Below are 27219 nucleotides of genomic sequence, written 5' to 3'. Positions count from 1 at the left end.
AGTGTATATGTCAGAGAGATCTTTAGATATAATGGAACTTACCATTCCATTGTCCCCCTTTTGGGCTGTTGTAGAAATATTAATATTAGAAATCCGCTCGCATCAGGCTTTGTGCAAGGAAAGGTAAACCCCTCAACCGCAGTCAGACAAAAGTGTTACCATCTTGAGTTCTTCTGAGCAACTGCCCCTCCGCCACAGTCTGCTCACCTTTTATTTAGTCACAGTAACAATAGAAAGGGGTTAGCCCATCACCCGACCACTATCTTCATGTAACAAGGATACAGGAAGTGATGACACAGGAAGTGAGACTTGTCATAGGACAGGGGAGGGCATCAATGTGGCTGGACAGTGTAATACACACACCCCATCCCTGTATAAGGAAGGGTGAGTCATGTCCATTGTCTGATCAGCCAGGTGGCCACCCATCCCCCATCACTGTCAGCATGGACCCCATTCAATACTGCTCAAAGTGACCAGTATCTTGTGAAGATCATTCTACTGGTTCTTACAGGTTTGAGATTATCTGCAAGACATTGCTACGGCTATTGTCAGTATACGGTACGAGTATACCGACAAAGCAGATATGCATGTCTTAAAAGCAGATATGTATCCAGAAAGGGATAACGAAGCCGCAGCAGTGGTGTAATATGTATCTCTCGTTATGCAGACTTCACTTCTCTAATGTGTATAGACATTTGAAGGGAAGAAGCCCAGTGCATTGCACTTAGTGCTCACAAACCAGCAAACGCCCCCTACACACTGAGAACACGTCTCCAAGCTCATGAGAAGGTTTTCATACTGACGGTTTTACCGCTGGTCCGATTCAACCCAAGTACCCTCTGCTAGAGCGTTCTTCGGTTAATTCCGACACAGGGAGACAGATGACAATCTATAAAACACACACACATCCTAAGATAAAATGTCCGCATAATAAAATGTCCACAACAGGGCAAAAGTGGGCTAGTCCTGCTTCCTACCAAGTGAGGGGCTGCAGTAACCCTAAGTTCACACCTGAGCGTTTTACAGCGCGTTCAAACGCTCTGTAAAACGCTCAACACGTGAATCCCAATGCTTTCCTATGGCCCTGGTTCACACTTGAGCGTTTTACAGCGCGTTTGAACGCGCTGTGAAACGCCCGACGCATAAGCAAGTTCAGGATCTTTTTTTGGGGCGTTTGACGCGCGTTTGGGCCATAGACTCTTTGGACAACACTGCTGTCAATCACCCAAACGCGCGTTTACTATTACAAAAAACGCGCATAAAAACGTGCGACAAAAACGCGCGTTAAACGCGCATATAAAATACGCTCAGGTCTGAACCCAGGGTAAGTGTCTAGCTCAGATGTTCTAGGCTAGCGTTAGAAGCAGATGTGTCAAGCTGTAGCAGCCAGGGAGAGGTCCCCCTCCTGCACCAGGAATCTCTCCAGAGGGAAGCAGCTCATAGAGCACTATGACTCCTTACAGATTTACAGACATTGTGTCACAAGGGGGTCAACCGCCAAAGGCACCCCACGCCAGAGACCAGAATCGTTGCAGAGTCCAGCTACCAGACTAAAGCCAAGTTTAGCACAGCAGAGAAGGATAAAGCAGAATATCCCACTTTGCCTGCCAGTTTATGCCAAAACCTGCTGGAACCAAGAGAAAGATCGTTTCTTGTATTGATGCTAGAGTCAAGTAAAGCTGTTGAACTTTATAAAGTCTGGACTCGACATATTCTCCAGCTCCACCATTACTCTCCCCTTTATTGCTTTGAGCGTAACCCTGGGGAGCGATGGTATCCAGGTAGGAGCACCGTGACACACAATATTGAGGCCGCACCACACCAATCTGCATCCGATAAACCTGGGACATGATCGGCCCTTGGGGGGGGTGGCGAGTTGCAGAAGTGGTCAGGTCCCTGTTCCACCATTAGCTCGCTGGTGATTTCCTCAGCAGCAGGTGCGATGAAGTGACGCCATTGTGCCTAGTGCGCTGTGGAGGAGAGCGCCCAGGCTGGAGATCATCCCCCCCACTGTGTGCTTTCCTGCTCAGCTGGCAGGAGGATGTCACAGCATGGGCACCTGCTGCCTGGGAGAGCAGAACATGCTCTGTTCACTGGGGGAACAGGCCTAGGGGCAGCATTATTGTAAGGGGCACTAAGGAGGCAGAACTACTGTATGGGGTATAACTACTGTGTGGAGATGCTAAGGGGGGGGGGGGCACTAAAAGGACATTCTAAGGTGTGGGGGCACTAGCAGGGCATTCTTATTGTGAGGTGGGCACCAAGGGGTTATTCTAAGTATGGGACACTACAGGTAGCATTCCACAGTATTGGATCACCACAATCAGGGGGCACTATGGGGAATGGGCATCTATAGGACATTAGAAAGTTTCACATGAAATCAGAAGCCTCGCTGGTGAAGTATTGGGGGACGCTGCGGTAACGCCTGGAGTGCACAGCCTCCAGTGGCCGCCGGAGAACTTTCCTTCCCATCCAGCTGTGCCTTCACTTTCTGTTACCGAGGAGCCAATGGCGAGGTGGCGGGCGTGGTGTGCGGCGGGCCGGCCCTCAGTGCAGCTGCTGACAGAGCGCTCATCCTCCGCGTCCATACTCGGTGGCTCCTAACAATGGACGGTACGCGGCTCTCCTCAGGCGGGTGATGCAGCGGCGCGGTAACGTAAAGCGAGGACGGGGCCGCGAGCCGGGATGCTGAACGGAGGACGCCGCAGACACCGCAGGTCAGTACCTTCCCGTCACACAATAGCTGCATTCCTGCTCCGCCGGTGCCATGGACGCCCCCTCTTTAACCCTTGGTCTGCTAGTCATTCATTCTGAGGAGCGCCGGGGATCTGCCTGGTCCAGGGGCGCGGCACGTGTGGGGTTAATGTCCTGCCTCTCTCTCCAGGTGGCATGATGGCCATAGACCTGACGATTTGGCTAGTATCGATCCTGTGATAAGATCGTATTGGTGCCTGAGATGCTGGACATGGTGGGTGGGAGTCAGCAGTACATGGGTGGTCTTCACTCCTGGGATTTATACCACCATTGGCTATGTAAGGCCAGTGGATGGGGGTCCGGAGGTCCATTTTTGGATTGGATGGGGGGAAATCTTTTGCTCTGTGGCCCCAGTCAGTCAGATTGGACCCTCCTGTATGGATTCCAGACACTTCTAGAGAGAGTTTACTGGACTGGAGAGGCGATCCCATTAGTACATAGGCAGGTATTATAGGATAGGGCCTGGAAAGTGGGCACGTCTGTATGTTATGGCTCCACCATATTCTGCAGCGCCGTACAGAGATCTAAATCCACCTACCAACCTCATGCAGATGTTGCTCCTTTGGTGCCCAGGAACTTAGCCAGGGGTGCACCTAGCCTTTCTGCTGCCTGACGTGAAAACTGAAACTGTGCCCCCTCTTCCCCAAATGCCAATTTCTCAACCTAACCCATTTGCCACAATGAAAGCGCTCATTGCCCATGGCCCTTTGGCTGCCCTCTCTTGCCCCTACCTGGTGCTCCCTGAGGTGGTCGCCTCATTGGTGGTGCACCCCTGACCCTAGTGCTGACCACTGAGCCACCCTGCAGGTCACAGTTGGCCTCCCTACCATAATAACTACCGTGGTGCTGAGCATCTCCCATGGGAGTCTGCGCTGCGCTGGAAAACATTGCCACCCACCTGAGCAGGGCTAGTAAAATTTCCAATAGGACTACACGTTAAAAGAAAATCTTCTGCCACCGCGCTTGTCCTCTCTGCTGTCCACTTCTGGGTCCTGGCGGGACACGCGTGAAGTGACAGGAAATGCTCGCTCAACAAGTCACCTCCCCCGCTAGTATATTAGCTGATCAGGTATTTCCAGTCACTTCCTTTATGTCAAACCGGGACAAGGAATGGACACCGGAGCATGACCTGCAAGGTGAGTAATGGGATTTTTCATTTGTAACCCATTCTGGCCCATTCTGAAAAAATCCTTTAAAGGAGTTGTCCAGCCCTCTACATTTGATGACCTATCCCCTGTGATGGCAAACCTACGGCTCTCCAGCTGTGGTAAGACTCTAGAACTCCATAGAAATTAATGGGGCATGCTGGGAGTTGTAGTTTCACCACAGCTGGAGTGCCAGAGGTTAGCCATCACTATCTGATCGTCAGGGGTCCACCACGCTGCAGCCCGTGCTCAGCTGTTCTGCAGTAGCCATGGCGTGGGAAGTCAGCACCAGATCTCCACAGCGCCACCTGTTTGCAGTGGACAGAGGTTGTTACTGCAGCACTGATCTCAGAGCAGCAGGTTTTTCCTCTGCACAACGGCCTGAGCTGTGGAGTTCGGGGACCTGATTGGTGGGGTGTATGTTGTTGTACCCCGCTGATCAGATAGTGATGGCCTATCCTGAGGATGTCCACACAGGCCTTAAAATGCAGTGGAAAATCCACACTGGATTTTGGTGCATATCTGTAACAAAATCTGCATGAATTAGGCTTTATTCACATGTCAGTGATTCACGGACGTGTTCTGTCCATGTACCCATTCGTTTCACACGGAAGCATGCCCTATTTTGTCCATCAGACCCATTATAGGCCATGGGTTCATGAACACGAACGTTATTTGTTTCCATGTCCGTTCTGTTTTTTTTGTGGATAGGATGCAGACCCATTCATTTCAAGGGGTCCACAAAAAATGCGGACAGCACACAGTGTGCTATACGCATCCGTATGTCCGTTCCGTAGCCATGCAAAAAAATAGAACATGTCCTATTCTTGTCAGTTTTAGGCATTGTTACAATGGATCCGCAAAAAAAAAAAAAACGCATGGCACCCTTCCTTTTTTTATTATTTTTTTGCGGATTCGCAATTTGCAGACCATAAACCACATACGGTCGTGTGCATGTAGCCTAAGGCCTGTGGGTTGCACTCTCTGCATTGTAAAGGGTTAAATCCACTACACCACAGGTTAATTTATGGGTCGGATTTTTTTTCTTTTTGGATGCGATTTCTTAAAGGGGTTTTCCAGGAGTTTACCTCCGGACAGGTCATCAATATCAGATTGGTTGGGACCTTTTCACGTTTTTGTTTTTATTCTAGATAAATACCTTTCCTTGTGGGGTACCCCCCGCTGATGCTTAAATGTTTTTTTTCAAATATCGCTCCTACACCACACTGTGCCCCCCTGTAGTTTTTCCGCTCAGTATGTTAATACTGAGCATCGGTACAAGGAGGAGGAGACGCCAGGGTTTCTCAATGGGCGTCTCCTTCTCCCTGGCTGTGCCTCGATCCAGTCACCGCGTAGAGCGTCACAGCCAGGGAGAAGGTGAGCTATTATATATTTTTTCCTCCCTGGCTGTGACGCTCTCCGCTGTGATTGGACTATGGCACAGCCAGGGAGAAGGAGACGCCCATTGAGAAACCCTGGCATCTCCTCCTCCCTGTACCGATGCTCAGGATTAACATACTGAGCTGGAAAACTACAGGGGGACACAGTGGGGTGCAGGAGCGATAGTTGAAAAAAACATTCAGGGTGGCAGCATCAGCGGAGGGTTACCCCGCAAGTAACGGAATTTATCTAGAATAAAAGCAAAAACTTGAAAGGTCCTCTTTAAATGGGACTGAGCAGTGCCTAGACCATGTGACCAATAAATGTGATGTCACAGACAGCGAGACCCCAACCGATCTGATATTGATGACCTATCCGGAGGTAAACTCCTGGAAAACCCCTTTAAGAAATCGCATCCAAAAAGAAAAAAAAAGGTATTTATCCAGAATAAAAAAAAAATGTGACTGGGCCTGAACTGTAATACCAAGCATGACCACTATACAATGTACGGCGGTGTGCTTAGTAAGCAGCAAGAGAGCCGCAGAGCTCACTTTAGCACCGTGGTGGGTGTTGGGCCCCTGCTGATCTGATATGGATGACCTATGCTGAGGATAATGTACCGCACCGTACAACACTGTGTGAACAGGACACCTTCAGGCCTTATTAGCCAAGAGGGCTCGGGTAGTGCACATATTGCAGGTTGAATCTTTTGGATGATCGGGGGGGGGGGCTCTATAGTGGCTGTATATGCATTAATTATTCAACATTTTGTAGGTTTATGGAAAGAGTCATACCTGCACCGTCACCCCTGTTCCTCCACCTTCCGATCCCCAGCTTGTGTTCTCCTAGACATGGTCATGTGCCAGTCATTGACTGCAGGCGGCACGCAAGACCATGCCCATACCAAAAAGACAAGCCGGGGACCGGAAGATGGAGGAACTGGAGCCAGTGCGCAGGACCGGAGGTGTGGGGAGCAGGTAAGTAGGAGTCTTTCAATAGGTCAGGCAGGCTTACAGAGCATACGTAAAAAGTCATTTATTACCAGAAACCCCCTGTAAGGGCCCGTTCACACGGACACCGCCTTGAAATTCCGGATGCAGTTGTGTGGCGTTTGCTGCAGTTCTTGGGCCACGGCTGCGCCAAGAAGGGACGTTCCTTTTTGGTGGGGTGTGCAGACATGGCCGTGTCCGCTCATGATTGGGCGTAAGGGGGTCCGTGACATCCAAACTGAATAACCGTGGCCTTTATACAGCATCAAAATCTGCCGTGTGACCAGGCCCTAGGGCCCTGCACATGCTTTTGTCTGCACACGTTTTTCCTGCGTGGATTCTCATACGGAAGAAGCACAGCGTAATACAGTTCCATTCACTTGGTTGGGGGCTTGCAGAAATCCATGTCTGCCACCAAAACAACCCCATTCAGATAAATCTGCCACATGTGAAGTCATCCTGAGGCTATCCACGTGAAAACCGCACATAAATCTGCAAAGTTTTGGGGCGTTTTATACGTGATTTCTGTAGCAGATTTTGGTGCAGATGTCCTGTTTAACAACCTCATTGAAGTCTATAGGGAAGCCACTCTACATAGGTAGTGTAACCGCACAGCAGGGTATAATCCACAGGTGAGCTTTGGCAACTCTCATTTACTGGTACTGTACTACACTGCGGTATTTCATTGTGGAAAGCCACACAGAAAAACCGTATGTAATCCGCAGTGTGTGCAGTTACCCCAAACCAGCCACATGTCAGTAAAAGGCCTCTGTTGGCATCCGTCTTGCCCATGGTATATGGGATGTTGTAGTAGGTATCTGGATACCACCCAGACATATACTGAAAGGAGGTGAGGAATGTGATAAGTGCTCCTAGAAGCGATGTATGGGAAGCTTTAACAATCATGGGTCTACAAAAACCACACAGCAAGGTCAATGTCTCCGCACAACTCTGTTATCGGAAATAAGCAGTTTATGTCAACAGGTGATTCCACTTTTTGCAGCATAATTTTAGGTTATTTCATGATTTTCAATCAATATATAATAACTGCTGGAATGTTGTCAGTTCTTCAGAAGTAGAGTGTTACTTGAAAGGGAGTCTATCGGCAGTTCTGACCATGCTAAACTGCTGACTGCACTAGGTAGGGGCTGGGGATATCAAGACAAACATACGTTTTGTGGAGCAGGAGTAGTGTGTATATGAAGTTCTGTTCTGCCAGATTCTGCTCCAGCATATGCCCAGCAGGCCGGCTTCACAGTGAAGTGCTTTCTGCATTGTGCTGCTTCACAGCCCCTCCCCTCTGCTCTGAGTGACAGCGTACGCTGCTGTTATTGCAGGTGTACAACTGTGTGCATACTGCTGGTGGATTTTAGATACTGTCCCTTCACTTGTTTCATGTGGATTGTTGAACCTGGAGGCAGACGGGCATCAAACTGTTTGGACACCATGCTTTTGCCTAGATTGTAACATGTAGCAGCCAACCAGGAGTCTACAACAGCTGTCGCTCAATCAGCATGGAGGGGCTGTAAAGCAGTGAAGCACTGCCTCCCAGGCACTTGCAGGAGCAGAACCTGGCAGAATAAAAGTTTATATTCACACTACTCCTGATAAATACTCCACAAAAGGTAGGATTGCACTGCTTTTCCCAGCCCCTACCTAGTGCTGCTTACAGTTTAGCATGGTCAGGGCTGCTGAGGGGTTGCTTTTAACCCCTTCCCGCATATGGGTATGCATGTAAGGCATCATTAAGAGGTATTTCCTGCACCCAGATAAACATGTACATTTAGGTGACCATATGCAGACAAAGCTATAAATGATGTTTCAGATTGAAGAGACCACTGATTCCAGCCCTTTAAATGGGTTTTCCATCAAGTATGATATATCTCTAGGATATGCCATTATGTGGGTCTGCCTGCTTGGACCAGAGTGATCCATAAGGTGTTCTCCAGGATGTAATAATTGATGACCTATCCCAAGGATGGTTTATCAATATCAGACCGGCTGATCAGCTGTTCAGAAGTGTCTGGCGCAAAACTACACCCCTCCACCTTCCAAATTTGGGAATATTCCTTTATTGCCTTGTATGTCTACATGAGGCTCATTCAATAGTGTTCTACGCCATTTTTTTTTGCCGTTGAAAAGACGCAAATTGTGTCTCAACTGCCATTTTGAGACAAACTATGCAACTTTTTAGCTATTTGCCAAAAAGTGGGTGGGAGGAGGCAGACAGTGAGCCAGAAATCTACTCCTTGACCTGGCTGGCATATTGGTTGAGTGGCGCGCCTCTTAATAAATTGGCCGGATATTTTGCCAGTGCGGGTTTTACTAAGGCTAGCACGTGAAACATCGGTAAATGAACTTGTTGATAGGGCTTACTTAGGGGCCACCCTCAACCAGTGACTTGCCCCCAGTTTATTTACTGGACATAGTATGGTATGGTAGTTGGGCACTGCTGGGGTCGCTTGCATTGTTCCTAAGGCTGCTACAAGAATAGAATGGCCATAGTAAATTAAAGGGGTGACTCAGTCAGGGCAGGTTTTGACATATTACTAGCAAATGCCATCACTTGTTGAATGGTGAAATTTTTACCATTTATGATTGTAATTGCAGTGTCCCCTTAATTCTGGTCATCTGCGGGGTCTTATTATGGGACCCCACTGGTCTGCAGGTCAACCCCGCAACACAGCAGCCCAACAGCAACCCTGCTGCTAGGCTAAACCCCCTTGGTACTGGGCCACACCACCCCACAGGCACAGCAATACAGCTGTTTTGCACCATGTGAACTGCAGTGCTGCCATGCTATCATCTACGGGCAGCCTTGGGGTCCCTACACACATGAATTTGGCGCTGGCCTTTTTTTTTCCTTTTTTTTTTTTACCCCTAAAAGAAGCCAGAATGACTGTTTTTTGGGGGTGTTTTTTGCCCACCTGTTTTTTTTTCTGGCATTTTTTTTACAGTGCGTCTCCCCACTAGCATTTCTTCATGGCATTTTATCCCTATAAAGAAGGTGGTGTCAAAATGCCTGAAAAACGCTATCTAATTAACAAAAACGCAGAAAACCCCCCACTTGTGTGTCCTGCGTTTGATATGTGCCATAGGCCTTCTGCTAACATCTGGAGCTGGTATTTTTACTGCAAACAACCCCTCCAAAAAAATGCAGGTGCAGAAAAACACAGGTAAAATAAGTATTAAAACAGCCTTTTGCAGTCTGTCATAGATAGATATAAAGGTTTTGATTGGTGGGGGTCTGAGTGCTGAGACCACCACCGATCACTAGAATGAGGAGAGAGACGGGTTTGTATAGTGCGTTTTCTCTTCCCCGCTGCAGGAGACGGAGTCAGGATGGCCTCAATAGAAAGACTATGGTAACACCTCTATTCTGTCCCTTGCAATGCGGAGAGCGAGTGCGATTACTTTTCTCTCCTCGTTATAGCAATCGCTGGTGGTCTCGGCACTCAGACCGCTACCAATCACAATCTTACATTTTTCTCTATGAAAAGTTTTATGAAGGCTCATTGACCTTTAAAAGTGTTATGCTATGATTGATGTAAAAAATTTAAAATCTGACATATAGTACATAACAAAGCCAGAACCAGCCCTGTACCTGTCATAGATCCAGAGATCTCCAGATCCATTGCTCCAATTGCTATGCTAGATTTTCTTAAGGCTGGCAGCTCGAGGATTGTGCCCTTTCTGCTGCAGCTCTCTCACTACAACTGTCATTGTCACTGTTTCTATAAGAAGATCTGGCTTGTGGCAATTGAAGGGTGGAACTGAGCAGGTGTGACTACCTTGGTACATGGATGTGCTTGTTACTATACAGATTAAACACCAGGGGGCGACATTGTAACAGTAAAGAGAATATTACACAATTGGAACATTTTTCTAACAGAAAAGAAAATTACAAAATTCGTTTTTCATGCTGAATTATATTAAAATAACATTTAATGGTGGCCCAACCTCTTTAAGTTCATAATTAATGTACCTCAGTAACTTCCAGGTAAGTTCTGTGCCAAAGAAGAAATTATCCCCATTTGTAAACTGTACATTAATGTCTGAAAAGGTGTGGTAAAACGGAACAAGCAAATGCACTTAACCGTAAGATTGGGAAAGATCACGGCAACCCAAAGTCCATTTTGGTCTTAGGCCTCAGGCTGAATTTGATGGACGTGTGTCTTCTTCACCCTTTTATGCACACGACTGTATGTATTTTGTGGTCCTCAGGTTGTGGATCTGCTTCTGCATTGGATCCATGGTCCGCATTTTGCAGCCAAGTATAGGACATGATTAGTATTGAGCGAACTTCTGTTTTCAAGTTCGGCGTACAAGGTTCGGGATATCTAAGAATTCCGTTATGGATTCCATAACTTGTGTTAGCGGAATCCATAACGGAATTCTTAGATAACACAAACCTTGTATGCCGAACTCGAAAACAGAAGTTTGCTCATCCCGAGACATGCTCTATCTATTTGTGGAACGGACATACAGATGAGGAAAGCACGTGTATCATCAGACCATGGAGCCATTGAATTCAGTAGTTCAGCAGAAAAACTGTACACATGGACCGCATCTCTGTTTTGTTGGACCGCAAAACAGACAGTCGTATGCAGGGGCGTAGCTATAGGGGGTGCAGAGGTAGCAGTCGCTACCGGGCCCAGGAGCCTGAGGGGGCCCAAAGACCCTTGTGCCACATAAGACACTGACATTATAGAAAGTGCATACTGGTCAATTTACACCTCTGGCTGGAGGGGAGGAGTTAGGTTAAGAATTTGGCATGAGGGGGTGCCCTTTCAATGTTTGCCTCAAGCAGCAGGAAGGATATGTGCTCCCCTGCCCCTTGCCAACAAGCACTGAGGGACGGGGGCCCAAGCTGAACTCTTGCATCAGGGCCCATGAGCTTTTAGCTACGCCCCTGGTCGTATGAATGAGGGCTTACAAACTCTTGTACCAAACCAGTGGCCAGTTTTGGGTGGAAATTGACTATGTTGACAGAGAAGCATTACACTTTACTTGTATGGAAATCCTCCACCAGGTACCTATCAGTTCTACAAACTTATCAGAAGGCTGTGGGGTGGGGGTCTAGGCAGGAGGACCCTACTAGTCCCTCCAGGAGAGCAGTGTGCAGATTCCCAGCCTTCCACAGCTGAGTGCTTCTGCCCTCTTGTTTTTTTGTGATTGGTCGAGATCCACCACTGATCAAAACTTCTGACCTGTCAAAGGTCTTATGAAATGATAGGTACACTTTAAAGTATTAATGCTGTTTGAAAAAACTTCTAATATGTCATAGTGACATATCCAAAGTTTTGATCAGTGGGGGTCTGAGTGCTGAAACCCCCATTCATTTCTAGAGCGAGAAGAGAGAAGCCCTCACATAGCACACTCTCCTCACTGCAGTGAGACGGACTCAATAGAAAGTCTGTGGGCCTGTCTCCATTCATACTCCTGCAGATGGCGCTGTCATCTTGTCCCAGCGACCCGTGAGGGTCTTGGCACGCAAACGTTTTTTCAAAGTTCTAAAGCCAATGATTTATTGTTGGCATCTGGGAGGCAAAGCACACTACATTTTTAATGTATTTGTTTTTGTACTGGCACGCCACTTTTTCCAGTATCACGTCCTGTTGCCATTGCTCACACCCTTTTTTTGTGGCACTTCACACCACTCTCAATGAAGGTATGGGCGCCTAATGCAGCATGCCAATGCCACATACATGGAAGGCTGTTTTCCAAGAGGACTACTTGTAGAATTGTGGTCGTGAGACCAAAGACAGCATCTGTATGGAGCTGGTGTGCTCTCCCGTCTTTACCTAGGTCTTTCTTGGCTACTCAAGCTTCCTCCAATGGTGTTTGGTGTGAACCTGCCCAGGTCTGCACACATCTTTGCATGAAGTTCATGCCTCCTAATTGGCATATTAGATATTAAACAAGTATGCCTGCACTGCTTGTAACATTTATGGCAATGGACATGTGAGTTAATGGGGACCCACTACTTGGACCCCCACCATTTTTAAATAGATGTCTTCTGAACCCCTGTCAGATCCTATAGAAGTTGCAGGCTCCTAATTGTGTTGCTCTGAGCCGCTTTCAGCAGCGTACTTGCAGCGCGATTAGATGAGGCTGACCTTTCACAGAAGTCAGAGGAACTTATATAGACTGTCACTGCCAAGAAGACTGTGACCGATACGGCTAATTATCACTTTACATGATGACTTTTCAGAACATATTGCAAAACCAATTAACACATTCTGAGATACACAATCTATCGGAAGCATTCAGCACTTTGTAGATGCTAGCATCGTGCCTTACCGTTCGTATGCATAATAAATCTGTTTGGATGGCACATGTGCCATGTCACCTAGGAGCAAATAGGCAATAAGATGGGCGGTGCAGGAGCAAAGGCACTGTTCAACATGCGTAGTATTTCCATTTTTGCTGAAGCAATATATTTCACATCATGGTGCAGATATGGCAGTTTTTATAAATGTGCCCACTGTGTTAACTATTACAGTATGGTTGGGCGAAGTAGAGCGTCTTGTGTGGCTCTATACCACACAATGGTCAGATAAATCACCGATACAAGCATTAGGGACTAAGACATTGGTTTTGCAGAGTAACTTAGTTTGTAAGCGCTGAAAGACATCCATCTACCAGTATTTTAGCCCCCCTCCAAATTGAAATCTTTCCAGACTCTAAGGGCTCTTGCACACGACTGTACGTCCGCGTGCATTCCGTATTTTGCAGAACGGAACAGCTGGCCCCTAATAGTACAGTACAACTCTTGTCCGTAATGCAGACAATAATAGGAGATTTTCTGTTTTTGTGGAACGGAAATATTTACATACGGAAATGGAATGGACACAGAGTAACTTCAGTTTTTTTGCGGACCCATTGAAGTGAATGGTTCCGCATATGGTCCACAAAAAAAACGGAACGGACACGGAAAGAAAATATGTTCATGTGCATGAGGCCTAAATCAGGCAATTAGAATATATCTTTGATTAACGACCCTTCTCCAGAAATCTAGCAACTATAGCCTGTAATATTATTACGCTCCAGAAATACATCCAGGCCCCTCTTGAATTCCTTTATTGTACTCACCATCACCACCTCCTCAGGCAGAGAGTTCCATAGTCTCACTGCTCTTACCGTAAAGAATCCTCTTCTATGTTTGTGTACAAACCTTCTTTCCTCCAGACGCAGAGGATGTCCCCTCGTCAGTCACAGTCGCAGTCCTGGGGATAAATAGATGATGGGAGAGATCTCTGTACTGTCCCCTGATCATATGCCCCCTTTCATTCACCCCATAATCCTATCGGCCTTGGCAGCAGCTGCCTGACACTGGTTTCTACAGCTTAGTTTGCTGTTCACTAAAATTCCTAGGTCCTTTTCCATGTCAGTGTTAGGGCTCATGCACACGACTGCATGTATGTTGCGGTCTACAAAAAAACACAGATGAAGTCCGTGTGCATTCCGTATTTTGCAGAACGGAACTGCTGGCCCCTAATAGAACAGTACTATCCTTGTCCGTAGTGCGGACAATAATAGGACATGTTTCTGTTTCTTTGCGGAATGGAAATACGGAAACTGAATGCACACGGAGTAACTTCATTTTTTTTGGAGGACCCATTGAAATGAATGGTTCCGTATATGGTCCTCAAAAACACCCGGAACGGACATGGAAAGAAAATACGTTTGTGTGCATGAGCCCTTACCCAGTGTATTACCATTTAGTATGTACTGCTGACTTATATTTCTCCTTCCCATGTGCATAACCTTAGGACATTTATCATTGTTAACCCTTTCAGTACCCAGACAGTTTTTGTGTTTTGTCCTGCCTTTTTCTAAGAGCCATGCCTTTTTTTTTTTTCTGTTCATAGCTGTATAAGGGCTTGTTTTTTGCAGGGCAAGTTGTGTTTGTTTAAAGAGGTTGTCTGGGTTCAGCTCTGAACCCAGACATATCCCCATTATCACCCAGGCAGCACCCCTGATATGGAAATGCTCCAATGCTCTCCTTTGCCCTGCGCTGAATCATGCAGGGCAAAGGCTTTTTTTGGGAGTTACGGTGACGTGCCGGGCTCACCATCGGGAAAGCTAGGCAGAGGTTTGATGACATCACCGGCTCTGATAGGTGGGCCTGTAAAGCGGCTAGGGCAGCGCCATAGCAGGTGACGTCACCAGAAACACTGCTAGATGGAAGCCTCCGCCCAGCAGTGTAAAAATATAAACTGGAGATATGTCCAGTTTCAGCTGTAAACCCGGACAACTCCTTTAATAGTAATGGCTTCCGTTATGGTTTTGTCTTTATGGCATTCACTGTGCGGTTAGGCTTCTTTCACATCTCCAGGCTGATCCAGTTGTCTGTACCAGCATAAATGCCGGCTGTCGGACGGACAAATAACACTGCATGCAGCAGTGTTTTTCCGTCCGAAATGCGGCATTTATGCCGGAAAGTGGCCGAGTCCCAATATAGTCAATGAGGATCTGGCAGCAAGGTATGAACTCTGGCAGGCTGTTCTTAGCCTGCTGGATACGATGACCGAAGATGGGAAGAGAGCCTAAAATGATGTAACGGGCTTATTTTCTGGGTCTGTGTGATTACAGCGTGTTTTTTCTTCACATTGTCATTTGCTGACAATTTTTTTTAGCTGTGTGAGCTGTTTTAGCGGGACCAGCTGTAGTTTTTCTTGGTTACATTTTGGGGTACATATCACTCTTTGATTTATTTGTTTTGTGGGGACTGAGGTGATAATGTTGGCCAATTTGCTATTGCCTGTTCACTGCGCACCATAGGGTGTTGATTTTAAATTTTTAAAATATTTTTGTGTATATTTTATACTTTTAAAAAAGTCCCTAAGGGGACTTTAACATGCAATTATTTGATCACTTATACCATAGACTGTAATAGTATACTATTGCAGTCTATGGGATTTTTACTTAAAAAGCAGTTTGACTTGGCCTGGGATCCTTCACAAAGTCCCAGGCTGCCACAACAACTGGTCAGAACACCACAATTGACTGCAGCATGTGAGGGGCTAAATAACCAGTATCCGAGTTATCTCCGATCCTTGGCATTACAGCTATGCTATTCTTTCAGACAGCATGGAAGAGTTGGAGGTCTACAGGGAGGGGAAGACATAGATTCGCTCTCTACCCTATAAATTTGTGTTTGTTAGAATCCAAACTTTGGGGAAAATTCTGTATAAATTCCGAACCGGTAGAATCGATTTGCTCATCCTTATTGTAATTCCATTATTTTATAGATTTTTGTCTTTAGAATTTTCACTTTTACAGATTTTTGGTCTTTCCTGTTCTGGTGATTTTTATAAAGAAATGTGCATGTAACTTTGAGTGTGTAACCACCCCACTGAACTGAATGGTGACACAGTTGTAATTACACCTGCTCACCACAGCGAGCAGGTAAAAAGTGAAGAGACCGAGCGCTGCGTTCTCTTCATACAGCTGATCAGCGGGGGTACCAATAGTCAGGCCCCCATTGATCTGATATTGATGACCTATCCTGAGAATTGGTCATCAATATAGGAAAAGAGGAGCCCTTTAAGTGAAAGGTATCATTATATTCAGCTGAGCTAGCCCTACAAGGCATTGTGCTTGCTATAACAGTGCATTTCCTAGTTACAGATTCCCTTTAAGATTACCTTTTCAGTATGTGGACATAATAGTATAGGGGTTCTCATGATCAGAGACATTCTCAATTAGCTATGACAGTGACTCACTAAAAAGTGCAGCTATCCCATTGTAGCATGTTTGCATTTGAAGGGTATTCCTGGAATTATTTAACCACTTAATGGCCACCCATAGACTATAAATGTCATATGGGTGGTTGTTTATCTCTGAGTGCACATTTTAGAACCAAAATGGTACCAATAAAACTGGCACCTTATCCCCTAGTTTCCAAAATGGGGTCACTTTTGGGAGTTTCTACTGTAGGGGTGCATCAGGGGGGCTTCAAATGGGACATGGCATCTAAAAACCAGTTCAGCAAAATCTGCCTTCAAAAAAAACATATAGCGCTCCTTTTCTTCTGCGCCCTGCCGTGTGCCCTTACATCAGTTTGACCACATGTGGGGTGTTTCTGTAAACTGCAGAATCGGGGTAATAAATGTTGAGTTTTGTTTGGCTGCTAACCCTCGATGATGTGTTAAATAAAAAAATTGATTAAAATTGAAAATCTGCCAAAAAAAGTGCAAACTTTTTATATTTGATCTTTTTTTCCTTTTAATTCTTGTGGAACACCTAAAGGGTTAACAAGTTTGTAAAATCAGTTTTGAGTAACTTGAGGGGTGTCATTTATGGAGGGTTTCCACTATGTATGCCCCACAAAGTGACTTCAGACCTCAACTGAAAAATTTCTTACAAATTTTAAGCATTGCTTCTACAATTCTATGCCTTCTAACGTCCTAAAAAAACTAAATGACAGTTACGAAATGATGCCAACATAAAGTCATATGAGGAATGTTATAATATTTTATTAGGTATAACTTTCTGTTTTAAAAGCAGAGAAATTGAAATTTTGAAAATTGCGAATAAAATTGTTTTGGGGTATTTTGGTTTTTTTCATTAATAAAGGTGAAATATATTGACTCAAATTTATGACTATCATGAAGTACAATGTGTCACGAGAATACAATCTCAGAATGGCTTGAACAAATAAGTGTTCCAAAGCTATTACCACATATAGTGACACATGTCAGATTTGAATAATTAGGCCTAGTCAGGAAGGGGGCAAATGGCTCGGTCTGGAAGTGGTTAAAATGGCCACCTGTTCTAGAATGTGAGCAGGACTGGTTGCGTCCACTTGCCGAGCTGTCTAGGGGATGAGGGGTGGGGGCCTTACTATACACTATGCTTCGGCACTTGCATATACTACATATTGGTGAGTTTTCCTGTCGGGCATAATGGCATATGTAGGGAGGCCCTGTCCCTAGGCAGCTCTGCAATAGGTGGTAGCCAGTCCTCTTCACATGCTAGGACAGGTTGCTGGTGGCCATTTTAAATAATTTCCAGAGAACCCATTTAATGCTTCATTTCAAGTACCACTGAGAGTATTTGGAGTGGTATATTGTCACTACTCCTACTAAAAGGAAGTTTTTAAAAGAATTGGCTTCATAGTTATGATCCGAAGCTCGATTCAATCAACACTACTCCTCAACAAACATAGGCTATTTTTTAAATGTCTAATAAAACTCTAGACAGCACAAGTTAGAAGTTCCCTCTGGGTCATTAACGCAAACCTCCCACTTTGGGAAAAACTGGTATGTGTTGTGCCTAGTACAGGACCTGAAGGGACTGTATGTGATACAGGGATTCACTTTGGTTTATAATATGTCTGTACTGATTTGTATACAGGAGTTGTATATTTAGCACCAAATATTATTTTTTTATTTTATTAATTTTTTTACATTAAAGGGGTTATCCCACTAAGCATTTTCATACTTACCTTTCTGGCTGGGGGCGGGCTTCATCTTGATTGAAGTATTCTCCCGGCCGCGCCGCGCGCTGGACTGAATGCGCACTCAGTGGTGACTTATTCCTGGCCAGTATAGTACAGAGGCGGCGTACGCGTTCCCTAATCTGTACTATTCTGGCCAGGAAGAAGTCACTATCGCACATGCGCGGCAGAGTGCGCATTCAGGACAGCAAGTGGCCCGGTCGGGAAAAAAGGAGTCTTCTGCGCAAGCGCGGCCACCGGGATTCTGGAGAAGAGCGGTGGCCGTAACCAGGGGAGACCGAATGACAACAATGAGGTAAGTGGGGATTAATTTTCTCCTAAACTGTGGGAATTGGTTAATCAAATATATTTACAAAAATGATCACTGTCAAATCATTAACAGATTTAACAGTGATCATTATGATAGGAATACCCCTTTAACCCCATCTACCCCGGGCCAGTTTTCACCTTCCTGCCCAGGCCATTTTTTTGCAAATCTGACATGTCACTATATGTGGTAATAGCTTTGGAACACTTATTTTTGCAAGCCATTCTGAGATTTTTCTCGTGACACATTGTACTTCTTAATAGTCAACTTTTATAATAGATAGTGATACCTCATATAATAGTTATTACTTTACATTTCCCATATGTCTACTTCATGTTTGGATCATTTTGAAAATGAAATTTTATTTTTTGGGGACGTTAGAAGGCTTAGAACAGGGATGGCCTACCTGAGGCTCTCCAACTGTTGCAAAACTACAACTCCCAGCATGCCCACAGCTATTAGCCTACAGCAGGGCATGGTGGGAGTTGTAGTTTTACAACAACTGTAGAGCCACAGGTTGGCCATGCCTGGCTTAGAAGTTTGGAAGCAAATCTTGAAATTTTTTTGGAAAATTTCCAAAACCCACTTTTTAAAGACCAGTTCAGGTCTGAAGTCACTTTGTGAGGCTTACATAATAGAAACCACCCAAAAATGACCCCATTTTAGAAACTACACCCCTCAAGGTATTCAAAACATGATTTTACAAACTTTGTTAAGCCTGTAGGTGTTCCACAAGAATTAATAGAAAATGGAGATGAAATTTCAGAATTTTACATTTTAACCCTTGCTTTGCTACTGGAAAAAATGGATTAACAGCCAAACAAAACCCTGATTCTGCGGTTTACAGACACACCCCACATGTGGTTGTAAACTGCTGTATGGCCACACGGCAGGGTGCAGAAGAAAAGGAGCGCTATTTGGTTTTTTGAAGGCAGATTTTGCTGAACTGGTTCCCACCTGATCATCATGACATATTATTACGTCAAATTGTGGGAACGCAGTGGCTTCCATGACTTAATAGTACGTCATGTGTCGGGAAGGGGTTAAGGGAATACTAAACCTATAAATAAATGTTAAAAGTAAACAACAAGTATAGTTGTCCCCATTGTTTGTCAGTCTTGGGCGATCTCATCCATCTTTCGCTCATGGCCCTCTGAGAGAGCAGGGTTTGGGAAAGGGGTGGGTGTTAACGTTTTTGTCGGACTCCAGGCGGGGGGGGGGGGGGGGAGGGGGGGGGGGGCTGTTGCTTCAGCCAGTTATCTTACAGCTAGCATGGAGGAGCTCTTGGGACACAGAGTAAAGATTTCATTATATATTTCTCTGTTATAATTGTAATCCAAGGCAAAATAGGATGAAAGGAAATGAGGAAATAAAAGAAGTGAACTACTTTTTATAACATAAGGGCTAAACAACAATATTGTATAAGTTACACACATAATATGTCACACAGCTCAGCACAGGAAATAAAACATACAACCATGTTGTATCAAAGTCACATCTGCATCTTTGGAACAACTGGAAATCAAGAATCAAGTCACCATGTAGCCCTAGCCTAAGGCTAAGTGTACTCCTTGCATTTTGCTGAAAAAAGTAGCACTATATGTACGACTGGGGTTATTTTTTGAGAAGCACATGGATTTCTGCAAGCACCAATCAGATGACTGGAACTGATTTTCAGTCGCAGGAATTTTCTGCAACAAAATTCTACAAAAAATAAATAAAAACTAGAACCCCACTGTTAATTCATGCTTTAATGTTGCAGATGTTTTGTGGCTTATGATGCTAAGCTGTAAGCCTCCATCAGTTGCCACATTTATGGAGACATTCTCGCCTACAGTATGTACATATGGAGTCCTATGGAGCATGTGGAATCTAACACACAATCTCTGGGCTTTTGTAGCAAATTTGGAGCATATGAACATTAGAGGCCCTTTGGGATATTTAAGGGATCCTTGTTATGGCTCTGTAAAAAAAACAAAAAAAAAAACTGAGCCACAATATGTCTCCATACACAAGGTTACTAATAAAAGTTGAATAGTTTTTACAGAAACTGCTGTGACTAAACATCCATTCCATAACTTTGACTATGGTATTTTGTGTTGTGTTTTGTCTTCATTGAAGTCGATGGCGACAAATTGCCACAAGGTGTTATGCAGCAATGAGAAATAATAAACCAAGATAAGATTTTATGATGAGATGAAGGCCGCAATTTTACCATTTACCAAAGGTTTAGGATTGGACCAGTTATTGGGAACAAACCTTTCTACGCTCGTTCCCAATAATTGAACGTTGATCACCCAACAGACGATAAAAAGCCACCCTTGTCAGGTGACCCGATCACAGTGAATCTGTGTGCGGATGAATGATCACAGCAACGATTGTTCCTCCCCATACATAGGGGGCGATTGCTGCATGTAAATGATCAAGAAGCAATGGTTCGTTACCTGAGTGTCCTGCCATATAAATAGGCACTTTTAGTGTTTATTTCTAAAGTGTCGGTGCCTGCTTCTGTTTTTACGGTTACTATAGTCTGTAACATTGAACCTGCGCATTTCCTTCTTCTGGTGCATTTCTAAGCTAGGATATTGAGCTGTGATTTGTGTTGACATTATCTATGACATCCAGATTACAAAATGTAAGGAAATGGTGGTTAAAGTGGTGACTTTGTGTGATTATACCTGCAGAGCTGGAAATGCGTCTGTTGGGAAAGAAATGTGTGTAAACCAATATCTTTATCACCTTTCGTAAAATAGCTGATTCAGTCTGTAAGATTCAATTTAAAAACTAGCCGGGTGTTTTAGAAGCTGAAGTGATTAGGTAGACGGATGCACAAATGTGTGTGGGTTTTATCAGGTTTTCCTTGGCACGTTCTTACAGGGATCTGTGTATGTGTAGATAGATATGAGATAGATAGATAGATGGATATTAGATAGATATTGTGAGGATTCGCTCTGGTAGACAGGACAAGCGGATGCAGTATAGAGGCAAAGACCAGTTTGTAACTCAAAAACTTCAGTATTTTATTCACACTTATGGCAACAAAACAGTACGACAGTCCATTTGCAGTTTTGGTGTTCGTTCACACCTAGACAGTTCATACAGCAAAAGAGTCACCTGTTATCCTCTGTGTTGGTTCACACCCGATCGGCATTGCTCAGGACAGAGCAGACCTCCCAAACTCAGGCCTCCAGCCTAGCACACGACTCAGATCCCAATCCAGCAATTGCCAGAGCTCCTTTGTTAGAGAGGGAGGTAATTACCACCAGCTGACACTGCTGGCTGTTGTATTATTTTTTTTTTTTATATAGGCCAGTCAAGACCCAGCCTGGAACGTGGGGAGTAGTCACCCACCCAGCACTTTGACTACTCCCAGTAAGAGCCGTCCTGGATCAGCTATTACAGCTGATGTCAAACAGCAACTGCTGCTGACACATGAAAACTGGCTCTTACTCCACCGAGGCCAGAAACCTCTGTGAAACATACCCTCCGTCAACGACTGTCCCTTGCGCCTTCCTACAATAGATATTAGATAGATAGATAGATAGATTGATATGAGAGTGGCAAAAAACGACGGAGAAGAGCTGGGAGGAAACACCCCCAAAAAAAAAAAAACTTATGTAATGGTAACCAGACAACAAAATAAATAAGAGACTATACATATGATCAGAATTTACATGATGTCATTAATTTGTCCCAAGTCACGCTGACGGAAGATCAATTGGATGTTTTATCCTTAGAACTGAATTTTGTTCCTTTGAGGGATTTTGATTTGTTTACCACGATCCTGGATGTGAATAAATTTATACACCATTTAACCCTTAAGAGACATTTCTCTGATATACCTGTCAGTAGTCAGACCGAAGGGATGAATAGGGAGACGATCACGAATTAATATACTGCTTGTCTTTCCAGGAACTAATGTCGTTAGTTAGTCTTGTTGATTTACAAGTAGAAAATGCTTGCTTTTCTCTTACAACTATAGGGTAGGAATTTAAAACCACTAATGCTCGATATTATCCGGTGAAATCCCATACAGAGAGTATGGATGTTTTCCAAGAGGTATTGGAAAGGGAGCTTACTACAATATATAAGTGTAAAACCAATAAAAAGTATAATCTTACTAGGGAACAGAGGGGACCACTTAACAAGATCAGACCGATCTTCCAATAGTTTATCAAAATGGCTGACAGAGGGGGGTCAGTTGTGGTATTGGACAAGGAGACCTATTTCCAAAAGATGGTAGATTTGTTGTCTGATGCTTTCACATACAGGAAGCTAGATAGAAACCCTTTGGAGAAATACCAAGGGGAATTTTCAGTTATTCTAGATAAAGGTAGAAATAATGGTTTTCTAAGTGAGAAAGAACACTACTTCCTGTGTGTGGAGGCTCCGATAACACCAATCATGCATGCTCTCCCAAAAACACATACAAAATTTACCCACCTCCACTCAGACCAATAGTATCAGGAATTGGGTCGTTACTAGAAAGAATGGGAGAGTGGTTGGATGCTCTGATACAGTCTTTAGTTAAGAGATTACCAGGCTATATAAAATTCCCTTACGTCCTACCAGCAGCACAGATGGGGTTAACTGCCCCCCGTGGACTGGTAGGACCGGCGGAATTTTTAATGAGCCCAAAGATTAAACCAATAAAAGAACTCCAGCTCCCTTAAGGGGAGGGGTTCATCCCCCAGCCCACCGGTGTTTTTTTCTGTCCTTTGGACAGGTGGACTGGCGAGTCTTTCTCCCTGGTTTATTTTTTAGACAGGGAGTTTGGGACGTTAGCGTGCTGACCTGAGAAGGTCTCCTTTAGTTCCTTTTTTAACTTATCTGAGATGCGCTTATATTTGCGCCCCATTGCAGCTGTGGTTTTTCCATGCTCACAGGTCCTCCCTCCGTCATCTCCCCTGCGATAGCCGGCAGCGCTCCGCTGATAAGTTTTGCCTGGGCGCCGCCATGACCGGAAGTGACGCGGCCCTAGCCGCGGCGTCACTTCCGGTTTCCCCGGCGTCAGCCGGCCGGTTTTCGGCCGTTTTTTCTTTCGCAGGGGGGAATAGGTGGATGTGTGGGGACACTCTCACATAGGCTTAGGCCTTTCTTTACCCTTTTTTTACCAAGGGAAGGTTGTTTGTATAGCTGTTTTAAGGGGGAGGTTTAGCCTGGACTTCACCACTCCCCTGGGCGGAGCTACTCTATTTAAGCTCCCCGATTCCCTCAGTCGGTCTCTGGTTGCGCTGCTTTAACAAGCTAGCTCCAGAGTCTCCTGTCATTTGTGAGACATTGCCTTCAGACCGGTCTTTTTTGCTTTCAGCTATCTTTGTTCTCTCCTCTGGTTCGTGCTAAAATCTGGAGGGTTTTTCCTTATTTCCATTTTTATGATGTTTTAAATTCCTCTCCTTTTGTTCCCTTTTAGCTATGGCCTCTCCCAGAGAGCCCGATCAGCCACGGAAATCAGCCACCAAGAGGAGACACCTGGCTTGCTATGACTGCAATACGCCTCTTGAGGACAGCTGCCCATTTTCTAGATGCAACAGCTGTCGTTCCGCCACTGCTACAGAGCCTTCAATGCAGGATATGTACCAGTGGGCTAAGACTTATGTCGACGACTCCATTAAAGGGGTCGTAAGTCTCCTTAACGAGAGACTACCCGTTCCCTCCCAAACACCTATGGAGGTGCCCGCCCCCACCGATAGGCCTATGCCCCTTTCTGTGGGGTCATCTTCCTCGGATGACGAAGAAGCGACTTCTGGCTTCTTTCCACCGGAAAAGACCCAGAAGCTTCTAAGGTCCATCAGGTCGGGGGACCATGATGTTGACGTAGGGGAGTCTTCCGATCCCGCCTGCCGGACCCAGCGGGTCTTTAGGGCAGATGAGACCCTTCTCTCTGTGATGCGCACGGAGTGGAAAAAGCCAGAAAAAGGCCCAGTCCTTACCAAGAAGTTTAAACTAATGTTTCCTATGGCTATACCCTTAGTGGAATCATGGGGTTCCATTCCTAAGGTGGACATGGCGATTGCCAAGTTGTCCAGGCGCACTCTGGTCCCTGCAGACGATGGGTCTAGCCTGCAGGACCCTCTAGATAGGAGGGCAGAGTGCACCCTCAGAAGAGGTTACTCGGCGGCCGCAGCCTCGGCCTCGACTTCTATTGCTGCCACAGAGGTCTCCTCCTTCCTCAGAACCAAGCTGAACCAGATCCAGACGGATGTTGACCAGAGTGTCTCTCGTGACGATATTCTCGCTGCCTTTAAGTCCGTCAACTTAGCCATGGATTTTCTCTGTGACACAGCCCAACTCCAATTAAAGTTGGCGGCCAAGACTATGGCTTTAGTGTCTGCCGCCAGGAGACCTCTGTGGCTCAAACCTTGGAATGCGGATAACGCGTCCAAATATAACCTCTGTGGGCTCCCCTTTGAACCGAGCCGTCTATTCGGATCTGAGCTAGACACCATCATGGAGGGTCTATCAGACAAAAAGGGGAAGAGCCTTCCCCAACAGCCCTTTCGAGGCAGGGGAAGACAAGCCCGCGGAGGCCGACCAGGACAGCAGGGACATAAGGATTGGGGGGGGCCGCCTAGAAAGTTTTCTAGGCGTTCCCGCAAACCCACCAGGGAGGCAAAGCCCTCCTGACTATGAGGCTCTTGGATAAACCCTGCTATCCCTGCCGTTACGCCTCTGGATTTTCCCATACCCCTCCCCCACCTCCCTGTGGGGGGGGCGTCTTCTCTTCTTCAGTCACGTATGGGCCCAGGAAATCCGGGACCCCTGGGTCCAAAATATAGTAGCCGTCGGCTATCTAATAGACCTTATTTCCCCCCCCCCCCCAGGAAGATTCATTGCCACACGCAGTTTTTTGCCAACCAGGCAAAGGGTCTTGGAAGCCTATATCCAAGACTACCTTTCCAAGGGAGCCCTGGAGGAGGTACCGGCAGGGGAGAAGGGTCTAGGGATTTATTCTCCAGTATTCCTGGTAGCCAAAAAGACGGGAGATCTTCGGATGATTATAGATTTGAGATTTCTCAATCGTTTCATAAGGAGGACCAGGTTCCGCATGGAAACCATAAGGTCAGTCAGCCACCTCCTCAACCCTGGGGATGTGATGGCTACTCTGGACCTCAAAGACGCTTACCTCCACATCCCGATCCATCCTTCCTCCCGGAAGTTTCTCAGGATCGCGGTCCAGATATCAGGAGTGTGCAAACATTTCCAGTTTGCCGCCCTTCCCTTCGGAATCTCGTCTGCCCCCCTGATCTTCACCAAAGTGGTAGTATCGGTAGTGGCAGCATTGAGACTCCAAGGTCTGACCATTGTCCCTTACCTGGACGACTGGCTTCTTCTAGCCCCTTCAGTCCCTCTACTTTCCCACCAACTTCATGTCGCAATTTCTTTTCTGCTCCGCCTAGGCTGGATGGTCAACTGGTCGAAGTCGAACGTGAGCCCTTCGACTTCTATCCATTATCTGGGTTTCATAATCGACTCTTTGCAGATGTCCCTCCAGTTGACACCAGAAAGAAGAATGCGGATTCAGGACCTAGCAAGGTTCCTTTACGTACCACGACGAGTCTCCATACGGACCCTCATGAGGATGGTGGGGCTCATGTCAGCGGCTGCGGATGCAGTCCCTTGGGCTTTATGGCACCTCCGACCTCTTCAATCGGAGGTCTTAAGCAAATGGAACGGCAGCCCCAAGGGGCTAGATTCCCTGTGCTCCCTGTCCAACCAATCCCGGAATTCCCTCAGATGGTGGTTCCATCTACCAGAGGGGAAGTCTATGACCCAACCAGCTTGGCTCATATTGACCACGGACGCGTCCCTTGTAGGCTGGGGCGCTCATCTAGACGGGTCCCCAGTTCGGGGATCCTGGCCTCCTCAGGAGCGGCATCTTTCTTCAAACCTCTGCGAGATGCGTGCTATCCGGCTAGCCCTCCTTCACTTCGCCCCTCGGATTCGGGGCAAAGCAGTGAAAGTCCAATCGGACAATATGACTGCCGTGCTTTATATAAACAAGCAGGGAGGCACAAGATCCGTACCCCTTCTTTTAGAGATTGGGGTAATTCTTCGGTGGGCAGAGCTGAACCTATCCCATCTATCCGCCACTCACATCAGAGGCTCCCTCAATGTCATCGCGGACCGCCTAAGTCGCGGCCTACCGACCATGGAATGGTCATTACATCCAGAGATCTTCAAACAATTAGTCCTCAGGTGGGGGATGCCAGAGGTGGATCTCATGGCAACCAAGTTCAACGCCAAGGTACAGAGGTTCTGTTCCCTTTACAGGGAGGACAACCCCCTGGCGATAGATGCTCTGACAATACCGTGGAGGTTCAGGCTGGCGTACATCTTCCCTCCTTTTTCCATGATCCCGAGGGTATTGATGAAAATCCGTCAGGATCAGGCCTCGGTAATAGCCATCATACCGTTTTGGCCCAGGAGATCCTGGTTTACCAAGCTCATTCAGATGAGTCGGGAACAATATTGGAGACTCCCCCCGGAGCAGACCCTGGTGTCGTGGGACACTCATCTCTGCCCAGATCTGCACAGATTCAACCTGACAGCCTGGAGGTTGACCAGTCCCTTCCCAGAGTAGAAGGGCTCTCTGAGTCGGTCCTGAGAACATTATCGCATTCCAGAGCAGAGTCTACCAGAAAGGCCTACTCCCGGATTATGAGGATCTTCACCTCTTGGTGTAGCTCCAACCAGGTGGCGTTTGCAGATCCGCCCCTCGCAGCGATCCTACAGTTCCTTCAGGATGGGATAGACAGAGGTCTCTCCCCTTCTACCCTGAAGGTCCAAGTGTTTGCCATCTCGGCCTGTCTTAACAGACCATATTCTCGGGACCCGCTCATCAAGCGCTTCCTTAAAGGAGCGGAAAGATTGAAGCCTACAATACTGAGACCCGTTCCTCAATGGGATTTGTCAGTTGTTCTTAGGGGGCTAGCATCTCCCCCCTTTGAACCCTTGGAGGAGGCAAGTTTTAAACTCTTAACACTTAAGATGGTTTTTCTTCTGGCCATAACTTCGGCCAAAAGAGTTTTGGAGCGTCAAGCTTTCTCCGCGTCATACCCTTATACCATGTTTCTACAAGATAGGGTCCTTCTGAAATTTCTACCTTACTTTAGACCTAAGGTTTCTACCTTTCAAAATATTAATCAGGTAGTCTCTCTACCTGTATTGTTCTCT

At 46.0% G+C, this 27219-nt stretch overlaps 1 protein-coding gene across 1 annotated transcript in view; it reads left to right on the top strand.

The window, feature by feature from the left end:
* The first annotated feature begins 2541 nt into the window (after positions 1 to 2541).
* GPR63 (G protein-coupled receptor 63) overlaps positions 2542 to 27219 on the top strand; it is a 38986-nt gene continuing 14308 nt past the window's right edge. Inside the window, exon 1 of the mRNA XM_044290540.1 lies at positions 2542 to 2717. The gene's annotated coding sequence lies outside the window, so the exon portion shown is untranslated. The remainder of the gene's footprint in view (positions 2718 to 27219) is intronic.

The sequence above is a fragment of the Bufo gargarizans genome, chromosome 4 (genome assembly GCF_014858855.1).
Source record: "Bufo gargarizans isolate SCDJY-AF-19 chromosome 4, ASM1485885v1, whole genome shotgun sequence".
NCBI lineage: Eukaryota > Metazoa > Chordata > Amphibia > Anura > Bufonidae > Bufo > Bufo gargarizans.
Note: the sequence above shows the minus strand (reverse complement) of the source record. Positions and strands in the feature narration are given on the sequence as shown.